Raw genomic sequence first — 18,279 nt, 5'->3', positions numbered from 1 at the left:
CCACAAAATTTTATAAACAGACATAAAAACCCGACAGGAAATCAATTAATTCTAATATAAAAGTCTACAAAGATAATAATCTAGAAGCTCAGTTTAAATATAAATTGCAGGAATTAGCTAGTGTTGATCCATTTCCCAGAGATCTTGGATTGCCAATGCCCACAATACTACAATAGTAACAGGGGAGGTGTTGTTTTAGAATTGGGATTGAAATAATAGTGTAGAGGGAGATATTTTCTGCAATTAACATTCTGTTCTATCTCAAAGGAAAGCACCGCTGGCCTGTGGTAGTACTTGTCAGATTATCTATTTAAATTTAGTTGCATTAATTGATGTCCTCACAATGTTCTCTCCTTTTCTCCGGATGAGTTCTGGGGATATCCATTGCAACCAGGGGATGTCCTGAATTGGCTGAGAGTAAATGAGGTAAAAGGAGAAGTGACGCATGAGTAGATGCCAGTCTTTACTTGGGCTCAGAGAAGGTGAGTGAATCATCTTTCTCAGCACCCAACCCACTTCAAACGTCTCATAAAAGTTGAGCCAGAATTTATACTTCTAATGAATAGAATTGGATAGCTTTCATGACCTCCTTTATTTGCCTTCCCTAAAATCTTATGTATTGTTCAGTTCAGTTCAAGTGAAGCCTATTGATGGGTTCTGGTTGGGGTACCAAAATCCATTTCTTGCCCTAGCTATGAATACTTTGGAAATGTGCTATGATACCTGTGTCTGCTGTGAGGTGTATAACTAAGCCAGGCTGGCTATGAACTGTACGACCCAGGTTCTTCCCTCAATGTGTCTACAACTGGTTGTATTAAGTGTTTTCATTAAGTTATGTTTTAAAATAAAAATTTTAGATTATTTACATAACAGAAAGTTTGTGATAATCCAAAAACATTCTTAAAGCAAATGCCAGTATGTTGGCTATTTGGCATGGTTTTGTAGCTGCAAAGTCTTTGATGCTGGCCAGGAACAGAAACATCTCTGGTAGCTGAAGCCAGATGGAGATGTTTATAAGGATTAAGACCCTTTTTGACTTATCCAGAGCTCTGTGTTCCTCTTGCCTGGAACTATACCCCACTCTCCACCCAACTGCCTCAACCCTTTCTGATTTTTTATGTAAATTCTAAAAAATATTGGAATGCCTCTTGTTAAGTTCTTGTAACCTAGTGTTTTTGGAAACAGCAGGGAGATATAGATTTAGATTATGGAAATACATTGGATGTGAGTTCTTCTTCCTTTTCCAAAGGGTCGTGGAATATATTGTCAACTGATATGGTGGGAGGTTACTGGATAGGAATGTAATACTTTTCTGTGTTTGACTGCAGATTAAAATGGAAAAAAGAACTATTTCAAAATCGAGGCCCGTGGAAGGAATTGCTGCACTTTTAAAGACATGCTATTAAAACACATTACATGCCGTACTTTGTTCACACAATGGGAAAAATATTTGTAGATGGCACGATGTGTGATTGTGCGTCTGTGCGTCTGCGCGCGTGCGCACACGTGTGTGACTGTGTGTTTGCGTGTGTGTGTGTGTGTGTGTGTGTAATGTAAGATTTGGCTGGCAGTGAACAGCTGATTGGTTTGTGCAATCATTCGGGGCTTTTGCCCGAAATGTCGATTTTCCTGCTCCTCAGATATTGCCTGACCTGCTGTGCTTTTCCAGCACCACACTCTTGACTCTAATCTCCAGCATCTGCATTACTCACTTTTGTCCAGTCAGCCTGGTGACAACTCTCTAGTTCCTGGGTAACTGAACAGTTTATGGCTATGAATGATACAGTGAGAAGCCTTTGGACTGCTAGAAGAGCAGTTGGAGTGGGTCTCTCAGCTGTAAAATACCTGAGGCCTGAAGAAAGCCTTTAATCTTTTGAACCAGGAGAGGTTTTGTACTGAGTGTACCAATCACCCTGTGCCTCCCAAGAAAAAGTGAAAGGACCTGGAGAAAGTCTCAGTAAGGAAAAGGAACATTTCAGCGAACCCTGTACTATTTAATTGTGTTTCCCAGTATTTTTCCTCTACTCATAAAACAATTTTTTTTTGTTTGTTCATATCTGCCTATATATGTGTCAGGATTTTAAAATGGGGTTAGAGTTTTAACATGTGCAGCCATATCTCAGTAGTTCATAACTATTTACTTGTGATTAGAATTTACTTATTTGTAAAAAAAAAGGGCTTGGTAAGTACAGAAACCTGGTCAGCATTTTCTGCAACTTGATTCCAACAGACATGTAAAACAGGGACTTAGCATTCTTAGATTAAATCATTAATTTTTGTTGCAGCCCCAGGATTAGTGAGTCAGCGCACTTCCCCAAGTGGGTGGTAACAGAAGACTCATCAATGCACAATACTTGTCATCTCCCTTCCATGAACATCCTCACAAAGGAGGTGAATGAGTTCTTCACTGAGGCAGACAGCACATCATGTTAGAAGATTAAGTGCCTTAATAAATAACACTTGGCCCATTCAATCTTCTGGAATGGGTTTAATCACTTCAGGGCTTGGAGTAGTTTTCTCCTATTGGCTATGTTTTTTTCCCCCATTCTCAGCCTCTTGGCAGCTGAGAGAGACAGAAGAAGGGAGATGATAAGATGCCTCTGGTTGGGATGGTCCAGCTGGTCTTTCCAAACTCATGTATTTTGTCTTGTTTCAGATTCATTGGAAAACATAGTAAAGGTTTTGCCATTTACAGGGCCCATTCTCTGCCTTTAAATACATTAACAACAGATCCATAGAGATGTAAAGCATTCTCTTTGTTCGTCTTTTATTATGCTCCGCTTCAATGAGAGAATACTGTCTTGGCCAGTTCAACAGCTAATCCTATCTCCTCTGCCATCTCGGGTCTGAATCACTGTGAATGACACACATACTGTACACATTTCAAAATACATAGCAAATTCACCAAAAAACATTATGTGTTTCCATGTTAAGGGTCTTTAGGGGAATCTTTTCAGTTGTTGGTTTGGATTTTTGTCTCCAGTTTGGAGACTTTCAGTTTCCTTATTTTAGACTATTTACAGAATGTCTACCTGCAGAGGAACTGAGAGCTTTTCTATAATATTTGTAGCCAGTCTAGGGAGTTAACAGAGGATCATTTTCAGATTAGTTAAGCCAAAGGTTTTACTAATGACTGAGAGTCATAGAGATGTACAGCACAGAAACAGACCCTTCGGTCCAAATTTTCCAGACCCAACAGATATCCTAAATTAATCGAGTCACCTTGCCAGTATTTGGCCCATATCCCTCCAAACCCTTCCTATTCATGTACCCATCCAAATGCTTTTCATATGTTGTAATTGTACCAGCCTTCACCACTCCCTCTGGCAGCTCATTCCATATGCTCACCACCCTCTGTGTGAAAAAGGTGCCCCTTTGGTCCCTTTTCAACCTTTCCCCTCTTACCTTAAACCTGTGTCCTCTAGTTTTGGACTCCACCAACCTGGGGAAAAGACCTTGGCTATTCACTCTATTCATGCCCTTTATGATTTTATAAATATCTATAAGGTGACCCCCTCAGTTTCTGACACTCCACGGAAAAGATCCTCAGCCTACTCAGTATCTCCCTGTAACTCAAGCCCTTCAACCCTGGAAACATCCTTGTAAATCTTTTCTGCACCCTTCAAGTTTAACAACGTCTTTCATGGGATCCTCCTGGTCTTCTGAAGTAGGAAAATAATGTAACATTAAACTTCAGCTGCAAACAAATGTGGGAAAGAGTAAAGGACTGAACAGTTTTTATCCAGAAGATTACATGCTACAGGTATAGGATTTTATTGTAGTCATGATGTTCCAACCATCTTTGTGCGGGGCAGTTTTGATTAACTTTCACCCTTAATGGAGAAACAGGGTCCATTGTTCCTTATTGAATGAATTCAGCAGAATGTGTAAGATCTTTCTCCCATATTTTCCTTCATTCCAAAATGGATTTCTGCCAGCATTAAACCAGACTAGCCACAATTTTATATTGCGTGAATGTACTTGAGAGCACCAGGAAAAACCATTGAAGTGATTTATACTTTCAAAAGAGCAATACAACCAGAACTATTGGTTGGAGCCTGTCCCAAATGAAAACTAGATAAACAACCTGACAGAAAATGTACAAGCTTTAGTAAATTGAATCTGTGATGGATACAGTTGAGGATAATGCAAGGCTGCAGGCCACAGATTGTCAACAGCGAGACACAAAACTGCTGTTACATTCAGTTCATGATATTATGTGAGTATTTCAGACAAACTAAATGCTGGGAGTTGGTGGGTAAGAATCTTTTAGTCCAAGTTTCAATTTTGTTTGCATTTAGCACTTAACTAATGTTTATAGTTTAAATTCTAAAATTGCTTTTCTTAAGCAGTGTTTTAGGTCTCCAATGGAAGAAATGTTCAGTTTAGTTAATTAAAGAAGCAATTGAAACCAGATTCTCTGTAGCCAGGGCAGCTGGGTCTTTTGTGTTCAGAACAAATAAAACTGGACAAGTTAGGGTGACTAAGCTCTTGAATGCAACTTGCGGTAGAGTTCTGAGAATTGATGATTAAATGAGTTGGGGAGGAAGAAAAAGAGATCGCCTGTGTTTTTATCTCTGCGTTCTATAATTTTTTTAGAAACTAGAAACTACAGGAGAAGACGCTAATTATTTATAAATGACCAAGGATCATTCTATTCCAAAAATTTAAAATAGTATAACAACAGGTGGTAAGGTTATTAAAAATATAAGGATATATATATTTAAATAAAGTAATTAATTAGTTACTTAGAACACATTAAGGATGGCGGGAACATGTGTCACAGCCAAAATATGTGGGAGGTCCCAGATTCCAGTGTAGTTGAGGTTAAATACATCTATGGCAGGGTTTAAAGTTCAAGCAGCTTTGCCTCAGAGTTTATGAGCTGGAAACAAAACTACAGACATTGTGATGCATTGGGGAGAGGGAAGGTTTGCTGGACTATTTGCACGAGACTTCACCTGACGGAGGAGCAGTACTCCGAAAGCTTGTGATTTCACATAAGTCTGTTGTACTGTAGCCTGGTGTCATGTGACTTCTGACTTTGTCCACCCTAGTCCAACATTGGCATCTCCACATCATGGAATAAACAATTTGACTTATGAAGATAGGTTGGACAGGCTGAACTTGTTTTCACTAGAGTCCAGAGAGTGAGGGGTGATTGAATTGATGTGCAAAAGATCCTGAAAGACAAGCTAGACTTGGAAAGGATGGTTACTTTTGTGGGTGAGTCCAGAACTGGGCACCCTGATTTAAATTAGGTGTTGCCATTGAAGGACAGAGATTGAGGTAGTTTTGTTTCTCTCAGAGGGTTGTGAAAATTTACAACTCTCTGCATCAGAAAGGGGACAGAGGGTAAGTCATTGAATATTTTTAAGGCAGAGGTAGATAGATTACCTTGAGGCAAAGGTATCAAGGGTTAGCAGGGATCAATGCAAATGTGGAACTTGGAATACAAAGCGTTCGGCTGGGACAACACTACTATTAGAGGACAAGACAAACAGAGAAACAGCCAGGGAATTCCTAGAGGCATGGCACTCATCCACAGATTCTATCAACAAACACATCGACCTGGACCCAATATACCGGCCACTGCAGCGGACAGCTGGAACTGACAATCGGAAGTGGCAGAGACAAACCACTATAAATGCCAGAGGAAACATCACAGAAGTGCTTCACAGGAGGCTCCCAAGCACTGAGGATGTCACCTAGACAGGGGACGAAACGTCTGCAACACAAATTCCCAGCTTGGCGAACAGAACCACAACAACGAGCACCCGGGCTACAAATCTTCTCACAAACTTTGAACAAAGAGATCAGCAATGACTTTTTAAATTGTGGTGCAGGCTTGAAGGGCTGAATGGCCTACTTCTGCTCCTAATTCATACGTTTATATGACAAGGCATCACAATACAGGAAGCCATTCAAAAAGTGGGGGCAAAGAGAATGTAGTGGTATTGGGGGACAAGATAGTGAAGGAGATTGCCACTGATCTTTGTAGCAAGAAGTGTGAGTCCAGATGAGAGTGTTGTCTGCCCAGTTCCAGGGCTGAAGGTGCCTGCTCAGGGCTGGAGATTAACTTGCAGTGGGAGGGGGAGGATCCGGACATCATGGTCCATGTAGATCCAATCGACATAAGCATAACAAAGAAAAAGGTTCTACATAGTCAGTATGAGGAGCTCGGTGCCAAATTCAGAAGGAACACCTCAAAAGATCATAATCTTTGAATTATCACCTGAGCCAAGTGCAAATTGGATGAGGCCACACCAGATTAGAGAGATGAATGCATGACTGAAATACTGGTGCAGGAGATGGGTTCCGGTTTATGGGACACTGAAAGTAGGACAAGGAAAAGTATCTTCTGTAAAGATTGGACAGTGTCCATTTGAAAAAGTGCTAGAGCCAGGCTTTATCTAAAACACATAACTCAGAAAGTAAGGAGGATTTTAAAATAAATAATGGGGGGAAGGGATCAAATTTGAGAAGATGTGGTAGAGATAAAAAAAGAGGAAGCTATTAATATGGAAAATGGTAAACAGACCATGACAGGAAGAAATTAGGAGTATAAATCTAACAGTATATCAACTGATACTAATAGATGGCACAAAAAGAATAAAAGGATAAAAGGATGCATAAAACATTCAAGACAAAGCTGATGAACTGAAAATGCAAATACAAACAAATCAGTACAATCTGGCAGTCATTATAGATAGACAACTGCAGAATGGTACTTGAATATTGTATCTGAATACTGAAGGGTACAGGACATTTGGGAAGGACAGAAGGGACTAGAAGAAAATGGAGAGTGCCCCTGTTAGTTAATGATAGTTATAATGTGGAAGCAGGCCATTTAGCCCATCAAGTCCACACCAACCTCTGAAGAGCATTCCACCTTATGTAACCCTGCATTTCTCCATGGCTAACCCACCTAACCTGCACATCTTTGGACTATAGGAGGAAACCAGAACAGCCAGAGGAAACCCATGCAGACATAGGGTAAAAGTGCAAACTCCACAGAGACACTCACCCAAGGGTAGAATCAAACCTAGGACTCTGATGCTGTAAGGCAGTAGTGCTAACCACTGAGCCACTGCACCATCCCAAATGGTTCAACACAACAGAGAATGTTTTATCCCAAGGCTAAACAGATTAGGACTCATGGAAGTTTAAAAGAATTGAAACATATAGGAATCTTAGGTGCTTGCCACGGCAAATGATGAGAGGATGTTACCCCTAATGAGAGAGCCTAGGACTTCATCTGAGAATTAAGAGGCACTAAATTAATACTAAGGTGAGGAAGAATTTCTTCTCTCAGAAGGTTGTGAGTCTTTGGATGTAGGTTTGCTCGCTGAGCCGGAAGGTTCATTTCCAGACATTTCTTTACCCTACTAGGCAACATCTTCAGTGGGCCTCAGGCGAAGCAATGCTGAAAATTCCTGTTTTATATTTATATGTCTGGGTTTCTTTGGATTGGTGATGTCATTTCCTGTAGTGATGTTATTTCCTATGGTGAAGTCACCTCCTGTTCCTTTTCTCAGGGGATGTTAGATGGGGTCTAACTTGATGTGTTTGTTGATAGAGTTCCGGTTGGAATGCCATACTTCTAGGAATTCTTGTGCATGTCTTTGTTTGTCCTAGGATGGACGTGTTGTCACAGTCAAAATGGTGTCCTTCATCATCTGTATGTGAGGATATTAGTGAGAGAGGGTCATGTCTTTTTGTTGCTAGTTAATGTTCATGTATCCTGATGGCTAGCTTTCTGCCTGTTTGTCTGATGTAGTGTTGGTTACAGTCCTTGCACAGTATTTTGTAAATGACGTTAGTGTTTTTTTGCAGCTTCGCGTGAGACCCACTGAAGATGTTACCCTGTAGGGTAATAAAATGTCTGGAAATGAACCTTCCAGCTCAGCGAGCAAACCTACATCCAAAACCTCAACCTGAGCTACAAATCTTCTCAAAACTCACTAAGGTTGTGAGTCTTTGAAACTACTTTGCGCAGACAGCTGTGGGGGTAGAGTCCTTGCTCATATTTAAGACTGAGATAGATAGATTCTTGATCATCCAGGGAATCCAGGGTTACAGAGAATGGGCAGGGAAGTGGATATGAGGAATGTTGGATCAGCCATGATCCTATTGATTGGCAAACCAGGCTTGAGGCTCCAAAGGCCTACTTCTGTTCCTTTTTCTTATACAATCACAGAATCCATACATTGTGATAGAGTCCATTTGGCCCATCGTGTCTGCACTACCTTCCAAACAGCAACCCATCCAGATCTACCTCCACACTCCCCTACACATCCCTGAACACTATAGGGCAATATAGCATGGCCAGTTGACCTAATCTACACACCTTTGGGCTGGTGTTATGGAACAAAGTTCAAGAAACCATGATGTGGAAGTTAGCCAGGAGACACTTATGGGAGTGATGGAAAGGCTTCCTTGCAGAAATCATTTGGTGGGGCACAGCAGACTTGATGTACTGAATGGCCTAATTCTCCTCTTCTATCTTCTGGTCTTATAAAGGAAGAAATAATGGGAGATTGTCAGAATGCCATGTGATAATCATGGGAGACTATAATCTCCATATAGACTGAAAATGTCCATTGGGGTCTGAGAGAAAGTAACATACTATGGATAAAGGGGAATGGTGGGTGTATTATAGTTAAGTTTCCAGAAGGTACTTGATAAACTACAACATCAAAATTTATTGCAGAAAAGTAAATCTGATGTTGTCTGGCTAACATATTGATGTAGACAGGAGATCAGCTGACTTTCAGGCAAAAAAGCGTAGGTACGAATGGATATTTTTCTGGTTGACAAGATGTAATGATGAGTCCCACAGGGACTGGCGCTGAGACCTGAACTGTTTACAACTTATGTAAATGAAGTTAGGAAAGCAAGTTGTGAAAAAAACAAAAGGAGGCTACAATAGGACATAAGTAAGGTAAGCAACTGTGAAAAATTGTGGCAAATAAAATATAAGGAGCGGAACTGTGAGGAAGAATGAAAAGAACTATATTAAATGCTGAGCAGGTCACAGATTGGCAATCCTGCAGAAGGTAACTCATCTTCTGAGTCCCCAGTGCCTGCTAACCATTGGTGGTCAGGAATGAGATGGAATACTCCCCATCTGCCCTGAATCAGTGCAGCTCCAACAACACTCAAGAAGTTCAACACTATTCTGGAAAAAGCAGCTTTTTTGATGGACAACTCAGTTCCTCTACCACTGACGCTCAGCAGCAGCAGTATGCACCCATCTACAAGATGCACTGCAGAAATTCTCCTCAGATAACACCTTCCAAAGCTACTACCACTTTCATCTACAAGGCCAAGGGGAGCAGAAACATGGGAATGCCACCACCCACAAATTCCCTGCCAAGCCACTCACCATCTTGATTTGGAAGTATATTGCTATTCCCTCAGTGTCATCAGTTCAAAATCCTGGAATTCCCTGAGACTGAGGGGTGACTTCATAGAGGTCTTTATTTATTGGTAACATAGACATGGAGAGGACAATTTCCCTTGTATATAAAATCCCCATAAATAGAGTCCATATATAAGCTGGTCACTATAAAATCCAATAGGGAATTGAAACTTAGTTATCCAAACAGTGGTGAAATTATGAACTTGCTTATACATGTTGCAGGAAATAACATGTTGCATTTAAGGGGAAGCTAGATAAACACATGCAGGCAGAATGGAATAGAATGAAGTCTTCATAGTCTTATGAGACCATCAGGCTGCTGTCTCATTGGAGAGAGACAACTGATGGTGGCTAAACGTAAGGGTCAGCATGCCTCAAGAGAGGGGGGATTCTTCATGGTAACCTCAGCCAATGTGGGAATTGAATCCACGTTTTTGGTGTCACTTTGCATTACTAACCAGCACACTGAACTAATTGACCCCCCACTGGAATAGAATGGAGTGAGATGAAACAGATGGGAGTAGATGCATGTGGAATAGAAATACATTCAACTGACTCATAGCCTGAGTCAACGCTGTTAATCTTGTAAACAGATGGTTCATCAGTCACCATCACAAATCTCTCGGGAACTTGATCAAGTCAGCCATGCTTTAGTGAAGCCCATCCTTTCTGATGATTTACAGTAACTTGAAGTGATTAAAGAGAAGAGCAGAAAGTGGAAGAGAAAGTAAAATGATAGGAAGAGTAGATTTTTTTAAAATCTTCATGCTTATATTTGGTTTGGAGAAATAGAAATGAAAAGGAAATCTGATGTGGAACTGACTGTTTTTTCTTTATTTACCTTTCAGACATCTGGCTCCTGGCAGTCCCTAATACATGAGGTGAAAGTGAGGACTGCAGATGCCGGAGATCAGAGTCAAGATTAGAGTGGTGCTGGAAAAGCACAGCAGATTCATTCCTGATGAAGGGCTTTTGCCCAAAACATCGATATTCCTGCTCCTCAGATGCTGCCTGACCTGCTGTGCTTTTCCATCACCACTCTAGAACCTAATACATTGCCCTCTACAGAGGGCAGCTGCAGGTACAGATCCCAGCAGACAGGCTGAGAGCCAGGAGTAAAACTCACTTTGTTTTCCCTCTTCTTGCTTGATTTTTTTTTTCTTTCTTTCTCAATATTCAGAATTGTTCTTACATACAATTGAACTTTGACCCCCCACCACCAAATCATCCAAGATATTTTCTATTTATTATTCATCATCACTGGATCATGATATCATGACTTCCAAGATGGCGGCAGTGGCTTGGGTAGCATTTGGTTCCAGAGTGTGGGGTTGAGATGTTTCTGCCTCATGTGGCAAGTTCTGCCATGTCCATACGAGTTCATTGTCATCCTTTCAGCTCAGTCATGTGTTTTGTTTTATTTTGGTTGCCTTCTGATCATCCTCCTGATGTCCTCCTGTGGGAGGTCAGGGCCTCATGTATCTCCAATGCCCACACCATCTCACATGGCAGCATCAGATGACAAGCCAGAGCCCCAGTAACTGACTTGGAGCCAGGACCGGTCAGTCAATGCCCAGTGTTGGAGGTGTGGGATCAGCAGAGCGTGACCGTAGTCAGCTCAGAGGCAGAGCACATGGAGGTGTCGGTGCAGGTGGTGACAGAAAAGGAGCACATTATCAGGAGCCTGGGGGGCAATGTTGGATGGCAGCAACTCAGAGGAGTAGAAAGCATGAAATCTCTGGAGAGGGAAAAATGAACCTTTGAAGTTTCAGTTTTGGTAATATCAATTTAAAATTAATTTATTTAGTAAGTTATTTTGTAATCCAAGATATCGTCATAATGTGGCAATATTATTCACTTTACCTTGGTACAAGTGACAATATATTTCTTAAATAAATGAATAAATCATCCATGTTTCTAGTTAAACAATTTTTATGGGTAATCCAAACAAAGGACAATATATTACAAGGAGCAGGAGACTCGACGTTTCGGGCATGAGCCCTTCTTCTGGAATGAGGAGAATGTGCCAAGCAGGTGAAGATAAAAGGTAGGGAGGAGGGACTTGGGGGAGGGGCGTTGGTAACGTGATAGATGGAAGGAAGTTAAGGTGAGGGTGATAGGCTGGAGTGGGGGTGGGGGCGGAGAGGTCAGGAATATTCTCAATTCCTTCGTCTCCGCCACATCTGCTCCCAGGAGGACCAGTTCCAATTCCGAACAACCCAGATGGCCTCCTTCTTCAAAGACCGCAATTTCCTCCCAGATGTGATCGACGATGCTCTCCACCACATCTCCTCCACTTCCCGCTCCTCCATCCTTGAACCCCGCCCTCCAATCGCCACCAAGACAGAACCCCACTGGTCCTCACCTACCACCCCACCAACCTCCATATACATCATATCATCCGTCGTCATTTCCGCCATCTCCAAACGGACCCCACCACCAAGGATATATTTCCCTCCCCTCCCTTATCAGCGTTCCGAAAAGACCACTCCCTCCGTGACTCCCTTGTCAGGTCCACACCCCCCACCAACCCAAACTCCACTCCCGGCACCTTCCCCTGCAACCGCAAGAAATGCAAAACTTGAGCCCACACCTCGCCCCTTACTTCCCTCCAAGGCCCCAAGGGATCCTTCCATATCCGTCACAAATTCACCTGCACTTCCACACACATCACTTACTACATCTGCTGCACCCGATGTGGCCTCCTCTATATTGGGGAGACAGGCCGCCTACTTGCGGAACGTTTCAGAGAACACCTCTGGGACACCCGGACCAACCAACCCAACCACCCCGTGGCTCAACACTTCAACTCCCCCTCCCACTCCACCAATGACATGCAGGTCCTTGGACTCCTCCATCGCCAGACCATACCAACACGACGGCTGGAGGAAGAGCACCTCATCTTCCGCCCAGGAACCCTCCAACCACAAGGGATGAACTCAGATTTCTCCAGTTTCCTCATTTCCCCTCCCCCCACCTTGTCTCAGTCCCAACCCTTGAACTCAGCACCACCTTCCTAACCTGCAATCTTCTTCCTGACCTCTCCGCCCCCACCCCACTCCGGCCTATCACCCTCACCTTGACCTCCTTCCACCTATCACATTTCCAACGCCCCTCCCCCAAGTCCCTCCTCCCTACCTTTTATCTCAGCCTGCTTGGCACACTCTCCTCATTCCTGAAGAAGGGCTCATGCCCGAAACGTTGATTCTCCTGTTCCTTGGATGCTGCCTGACCTGCTGCACTTTTCCAGCAACACATTTTCAGCTCTGATCTCCAGCATCTGCAGCCTTCACTTTCTCCCAATATTTTACAATCAAAGGTGAGGAAGAAGTGGTAAGGAGGGGGTCTCAATTAAAACGGAGTTGGAAGGAGAATACCTCTTTGCCAATGTATAGAATGAAGAAAGGGGTCTGAGGAAGGTGAGAAGAAGAGGGAGGAGCATTTTCAATCTCAAGAGAGTTTCATTCCAGAATTAATCGAAAGAGTAGGATCAACTGCTCCTGGCAAACTAATGGAAGGTGGCCACCATGATTAAGACCATGAAAGTTGTAATCTCAGTCTCCAGCATTTTATAATCTCAAACTCAAAATCTATATTTATAAGTTTACATCACCTTAGCTTTCAAATGTAACATCTGGGTTGGAAGGCTGTATTGCAATTTAAATACTACAGCACATCATTCTTGTTTTTAGCCTCCAATGTTTACGTGTGTCCAATTCAGCAGAGTTTTATGCCACATATAAGACCAACCAGAGCAATAGGAACAGAATTAGGCCATTTGGCTCATCTGGAATACCTGCCAATTTTCTGCCTACTTTCAAGGACTGCCTCCTTGCTAGTCTGGGACGGAAATCACATCACGACAAGATGAAGGTACCAATTTATATAAAACATGGTCGCTGTTGTCTCCTGGAATGAGTTCAATCATCTAGCGTGTAGGGGATGCCAGGGCATAATGGTAACATCTCTGAACTAGCAATTCTGAACCCTGGGCTAATGTTCTGGGGACATGTGTTCAAATCCCACCATGGCAGGTGATGAAATTTGAATTCATAAAATCTGAACCAAGCGCTAACTTAATGGCAACCATGGCTGTAAAAACTCATCTGGTTTGTCAGTGTCCTTTAGGTGAGAAAATCTGCCATCCTCACCTGGTCTAGTTGACATGTGACTTCAGACCCACAACAATATAGTCAATTCTTAACTGTCTGGGCAATTAGGGATGGACTATAAACACTGGCCTGGCCAGTGATGCTCACATCCCATGAAAGAATAAAAGCAATCATTGATTAAGATCATGGAAACATAAAGCATAAATGGAAGCCAGTCATCCCATTGTGTTAATCTTGGCTCTTTCAAAAAAACTCTTTCTCCCCATGACTCTGCAAGTTTGTTCTCTCCAATTGCCTGTTGCAAGTTTCAATAATGATGACTCCCCCAGCTCCCTGCCCCCAACTCTTTAGGGTAGCAAAAGCCAGATCTCGGTGACCTTCTGTGTGAATTACTCCTCGTTTTCCCACTGATGCTTTGCCATTTATTTTACATCTCTGACCTTGAATTAGTGACCCTCGACCATCATCCTTTTCCCATCCTTAACCAACCCAACTTCTGGTCATCACAATGCCCAGGTTTCAAAGTCACCAAGGTAACTGTTAGTTACACTATTAGTGCCATATCATCTCAGCTGCTAAATGTCTGTATGTTGAGCTGTGAATTGGTAATTCTGACACTAGTCTATGAGTGCTCAGCATATTTGCAAAATGTCCTTTCCCTAATTTTTTAATAGATTACATCATGAAAATTTTTGATGTATATAGGGCTGGCAAGATCAGTATTTATTAGTTAGCTCCAGTTTCCCTGAGGAGGTGGGGGTGGGCTTCCTTCTTGAACTGAGTGGCTTGTTTATGTTAATTCTGAAGACAGTTGAGAATAAGTCATGTATATGTAGACATAAGTCATAGCAGCAGGAGTAAGCTTTAAAACTCTATGATATTGCTCTTCCATTAGATTAGATGATAGATAATGCACAACATGCCTTTCATACCAACTATCTATATTTCTTGAATCACTCAAAGAAACCAAATATCTATCTCCATTTTGAATGTGCTCAATGAATAAACATCCACAGCTCTCAACAGGAAGATAATTTCAACTGGCGTTGGAGTGAATCCCCATCTCTGTCCAAAATGGTTGTTCCTTTATCCTCAGAATATGGCTCCCAGTTCAACCCATCCAACCATGGGTAGTTCTCTTTCAACATCTACCCTTTTCAACCCTCTAAGAAATGTACACATCTCAATGAGATCAACTCTCATTCTGCTAAACTCTGGAGAATATTGGCATGGAACTGTAATCACATTTCATTAGGCCAGCAGAAAGTTTCTTTCCTGAAGGCATCTGAATAAAACAATTGGTTTTTAGAACTATCCAAAAGCTTCATTGTCACTTGTGTTTACACCTGTGCCTTTTTGTTCCAGATTCTTTAAACAAAAAACTGAATTCAAAACCTTTAAACAGCCACAGTTGGATTTGAACTCATGTTCTCTGGGTTGTATAATTCTAGTCCATTGTAGAAGTGGAACATGTTATGTGAATGGAGGACCAAAATAAACTGTAAGTGTCCTAATCAATAAGACATTGAGTGGTTTACCATAAGATGCAGGAACAGAAGTAGGCCATCCAGCCCATCGAGTCTGCTCCACTATCCAATGAGATTATGACTGAGCAGGTAATCCTCAACTCCAAATTCCTACCTTTTCCCCATAACCCTTGACTTTCTTACTGATTAAAAATCTGTCTATCTCAGCCTTGAATATAATTTAGTTCATTTGGTTCCCAGTGCCCAATGTATCACATACTGTGAGGTGTATTATCAGAATACGCTTTGTGGATGTTTTGATGAGGTAATCAACTTGGAGGATAGCCTGGAGCGTTTTCAGAATTGAATTCTATCAATTATGGGCAAAGAAACAGCCATTTGAACAGCATTAAAAATCAAACTAGTTTCTTTAGGGAAGGGAACCTGCATTTCTTGCCTGTGCAAGCCCACATGTGATTTCAGTCCCATACCACATTGATAGCCCTCTAAAGTGGTCAATCAAGCCACTTATTGACAATGTCATCCACCCTTTGTTCCAACCAGTCTACGCCAACCATGTTCCCAAACTAAACTAGACCTACCTGCTTACGCTTGGTCCCATATCCATCCAAACCTTTCCTATTCATGAATTTATCCAAATGTCTTTAAACATTGTAACTGTACCTGCATCGATCACTTTCTCTATCAGTTCATTCCATACGCGAAACATTCTATGTAAAAATGTTGCCCCTCATATCCATTTTAAATCTTGCTCTCCTCAATTTAAAAATATGTCCCCTAGTTTTGAACTCCCCCACCCTGGGGAAAAAAACCTGTCCTACTCACCTATGCCCCTCATGATTTTATAAGCTTTTCAACCTCCTAAGCTCTGATGAAAAAGATCCCAGCCTTTACAGTCTATTTTTATCATTTTTATATTTTATATCTCAACCCATTCCCGGCAACATCCTAGTAAAATCTTTTCTGAACCCTCTCCAGTTTAATCATATCCTTCCTATAGCAGGGCAACCAGAACCGTACACAGTACTCTAGAAGAAGCTTCCTGTACAACCTCAACATCACATCCCAGCTCCTATACTCAAAGGTCTGAGCAATGAAGACAAACATGCTAAGTGTCTTCTTAATCATCCAGTCTACCTGTGACGCAAATCTCAAAGAATTACATATAAACTATAATTATATTCACAATTATAAACTATATTGGTTGAATAGAAGCCAATCCAAACAATCAATGATTCAAATCAAAATGGATATTAAACGTGTTGGCTTTGACATTTATATCCTCAGAATGAAATAAATGGAAGGGTCTGTCCCTGAGTGTTTTCCAGTTACCAAGTGGAACTTCCAGACCTCCCACACCACGTGCTGACCGTTCTTTACTCACAGATACAAGCACAGTTCACCTCACTCTATGATACCATTCCTGGTTGGACAGACATTCTGGACCATGTATTACCCACAGCTAGCCTTTTCCTTTTCATCACTGACTCCATTAGTGCCTTGTATAGAATATTTTTTTTTTGTTTAAAAATTCAAACAAAGGTCTTCATTTACAGGACATTCTTTGGCCCCAATTTTGACCTGAGCTGCCGCAAAATTCTTTCACTAACACGAATGTATACCTTAAAATCAATATGTTTTATTTACAAAAGTATCTAAGGAAAATAACAATTTTATGAATGTGACAAATATCTATTTGTGCACGAATCTATTAGTCCTTTCTGTGAATTACTGCCATTTTTCATGTCACAGATTTCCACGTCACAACTAAGACAAACTGATAAAATGGTGATTCCATCTGGACATAGGAACAGGAATATATGATTCAGCCTGATGGAGCTTGTGTTTTCCATATTTAAACATCAAAACTCCTTCACTGATTGAAAAGTGCTGAAGGAGATCCTGAGGTTCTGATAGGCAATATACAGATGTAAGTTCTTCTCTCTTTCTTTCTATTGATCCATGGCAGCTCAGTTCTTCAACTCAATTTGCCCCCCCTATTGCTCCATATTCCTTGACACACTTACCAAAGGCAGACCTATTGATCTCTGTTTTGAAAACACCATAGGAAAGATATTGTTAAACTTGGGTGGGTGCAGAAAAGATTTACAAGGATGTTTACAGGATTTGGAGAGTTTGAGTTATAGAAAGGGGCCAAACAGACTGGTCCCTTTCTTCCCCTGGAACTTCGGAGGCTGAGGGGTGACCTTATAGAGGTTTATAACATCATGACGGGCATGGATAGGGTGAAAAATCAATGTTTTTTTTAGGGTGGTGAAGTCCAAAACTAGAGAGTTTAAGGTGAGGGGGCAAGATTTTAAAAGGATCTAAGGGGTAACTTCATCCATGCGGAGGGTGGTGCATGTATGGAATGAGTTGCCAGAGGAAATGATGGAGGTGGGTACAATTTATAATATTTAAAAGACATCTGGATGGATATATAAATAAGGGTTTACAGGATATGGGCCAAATGCTGGCAAAATGGCTAGGTCAGATTGGAATGTCTGGTTGGCACAGACCAGTTGGACCAAAGGGTCTATTTCTGTGCTGTATGACTCTGTACTCCATGACACTACTATCCCCAAAGTCCACAACATTTTGAGGCGACTGAGATCCAGATTTCCATGACTGTTTGTTTGAAGAAGTGCTTTCGGATTTCATCCTAGCTCAAATTTAAGCTTGTGTCATCTTTCTCTGGATTATCCCACTAAAGAAAATGATTCCTGAGTTTCCATCCTTTCGAATACCTTTATCATTAATGAGACAGTGACTCACCAATCAACCTCCTCCCACCACGACCAACTCCCCTCCCACCCTAGCCCCTGCTCAGCATGTACAGACCCAACAGCTCACTGTCTCCATTGACAACAGGCCCCTCTTGTTATCTAGAAGGAGTCAGTAACTGGTTAGCAACACACTCGGAAAATCGTTCAACCTGCCCTCCCACAATCAACTCTGCAAACAGTAAAACTTCTCTCACTTCTGCCGGTCTAGCCCGTGGTTTTGATGAAATTCAGAAACCTGGCAACTAGCCCAGGGATTCAGGCATCAGCATTTACACAACAAGTGAGTGCAGCCAATGTGGCAACTGAGCGGAATAGTATAGCTCTAGTTGTCAGCATGGCCTGAAAGGATCTCTCTACTAAGATTAGCAATGTCCAGAATGTCAGAAATGGTTCCGAGAATTTTGAGTGTTGAGTGAAGAATTGGTTTTAAAATCTGATTTTGGAAACGTCAAGTAAAGATTGCAGAATAT

This window comes from Hemiscyllium ocellatum, chromosome 15, assembly GCF_020745735.1.
Source record: "Hemiscyllium ocellatum isolate sHemOce1 chromosome 15, sHemOce1.pat.X.cur, whole genome shotgun sequence".
Taxonomy (NCBI): Eukaryota; Metazoa; Chordata; class Chondrichthyes; order Orectolobiformes; family Hemiscylliidae; genus Hemiscyllium; species Hemiscyllium ocellatum.
Note: the sequence above shows the minus strand (reverse complement) of the source record.